At 47.0% G+C, this 2,141-nt stretch overlaps 1 pseudogene; it reads left to right on the top strand.

Moving 5' to 3' along the window:
• Window positions 1-730: 730 nt before the first annotated feature.
• Window positions 731-1,578, top strand: LOC144251289 (C2 domain-containing protein 2 pseudogene; annotated as a pseudogene).
• The last annotated feature ends 563 nt before the right edge of the window (window positions 1,579-2,141 follow it).

Raw genomic sequence — 2,141 nt, 5'->3', positions numbered from 1 at the left:
TGGGTCTATTCCTGTGTTCCCTTTTCCCAGATGTGCCAGGCCATGGCCACCTGGCTCCAGCCAAGTATTTGTTCCCTATTCACACTGCCTGGCCTAGGGCTTCCAGACTCCACACCTCACCAGGCTTGGGACTGATTCACCCCATACAGCTCCTGGCAGGCAAACCAGTGGATGTGCTGAGCTTGTAGCCGGAGGACTCTGTGTCCTGGCATGGGGGCTGTTCCAGGATGTTGGGGAAAGGGAGGCTGGTTATTTGCCAGCATCGCTGGCTGGGCTGGTGGTATGATGAGGTTCGGTGGTTTACGTTGATTTGGCTCTTCATGGAGTCTCTGATCATGATAGGCATGTACCTGACAGCAGGGCTCACTGACCAGGGCCTGACCCCTGCCGCAGCTGTGGGAAGACCTGGAAGAGGAGCAGTGCCTGGGATCCTATGCATTGCCTTCTTGGATCCTGAGGCTGAAGAGCTAGAGGGACCAGTGGCAGGCAGGCTGGGTGATCACGCTGAACCAGGAGGCCAAAAGGAGAAGGTGCCCCCTGAAGCTCTCCTTCCAGCAGGATCAGTGGCCTCAGCTATAGGAGCTGGCAGTTGGAAAAGTCACCATTGTGGTTCAGTCAGCCCAGAAGGTGGTGGCCTGTCACATGGTGGCCTGTCACATGGTGAGTGACCCTTCATTTCCTGGTCAGCACAGTGCCCTTAGTGCTGAGCTTGGGATATCAGCTGTATGACATGCAGCTCTCCCTGGTTTACCTACAACTGGAGCTACACATGAAAGAATAGGAAGAAGACATCCAGATTAGGAGGTCCTACATCCACATGCCAGAAGTAACCATCAAGGTCCAGCCCAGAGCACTAGGGGAAGGCCAGGTTGGTGAGACAAATGCAATATCCAAAGCCCTCAAAGTTATTTTGAAGCACCTGGTGAGTTCTGCCTCTCTGTCAGTGATTCTGAGCACCAAGCCCACAGACACGAAAGAAGCTCAGAATCTATAGCGTACTTTATCTACTGCTCAGGAAGCCTGTCCTCCTAAACCTCCTAGGGTCCATGAACTAAAACCACTGGTGAAGAACATCCATGCCTTGCTGCTAAATGATCCTGGTGCTTTAGGTAGTATAACCCCATGTGCATTGCCCAGCTGAATGATCCTACCCAGAGGTTTGCCAGCACCCTAGCTAAGAACTCTACTCACCTCACTCGGGAGGAAGAGTTCACCTACAAGCTGAACAACAAGTCCAAGGAGTTACACCTGCAGATTACAGAGGGAAGGCAGTCCTCTGAAAGTCTGCTGGCCATGACCACTGTCTCTCTGGACCTGACAAAGCAGCAGCCTTCCAGGCTGCAGAGCTTCTTTCTGATCAATGGGCTCACCCTCAGCAGCTCAGCACTGGGCTCTGTCACCGCAGAGTTTCCTTACATAGAAATCAATGAAGTGAAATCCTTGCAAACTCCTTTCCCTGATGCTGCTGCTAAGAGAAATGGACTGACAGAGATGCCATATGGGACCATGGTCACTACTGTCACTGCCATGAAGACCAGAGTAGACATCATAGGAAATATGAGGCTACCATCGCCCTGATACCAAAACCAAAGACACATACATCAAGGAAAGAAAACTTCAGATAAATATTCTTGATGAACATAGATGCAAAAATTCTCAAAATAAAAAACTGGCAAATTGCATATAAAAACATTAAAAATAGTGCACCATGATGTTCATCCCATGGATGAAATATTGTTTTGACACAGAGAAATCAATAAGTGTAATTAATGGTATCAGTAGACTTAAAAACAAGAATCATATATGGTCATGTCAATAGACACTGAAAAATCATTTGACAAAATACATCAATGATTCATGTTCAAAACACTACTAAAACTCAGGATAGTAGGAACATATCTCAACATTGTACAAGCTACATAAGCTAAGGCCAAGGCCAATGTCATCAAATGAGCCAAAATTGAAAGTGTTGCCTCTGAAAACTAGAACAAGACAAGAATGCCTTCTTTCACCACTCCTATTCAACACAGTCCTGGAAACTTCAGCCAGAGCCATGTGACAAAATAAATAAATTAAAGAAATAAGAATAGGAGAAGAACTCTATCAGTATTTGCTGATGACATAATTCTATCTTTAGAAGA

Source organism: Urocitellus parryii (genome assembly GCF_045843805.1).
Source record: "Urocitellus parryii isolate mUroPar1 chromosome 13 unlocalized genomic scaffold, mUroPar1.hap1 SUPER_13_unloc_1, whole genome shotgun sequence".
Classification (NCBI taxonomy): domain Eukaryota; kingdom Metazoa; phylum Chordata; class Mammalia; order Rodentia; family Sciuridae; genus Urocitellus; species Urocitellus parryii.
The sequence above is the reverse complement of the archived record's forward strand: the minus strand, read 5'-3'. Positions and strand labels throughout refer to the sequence as shown.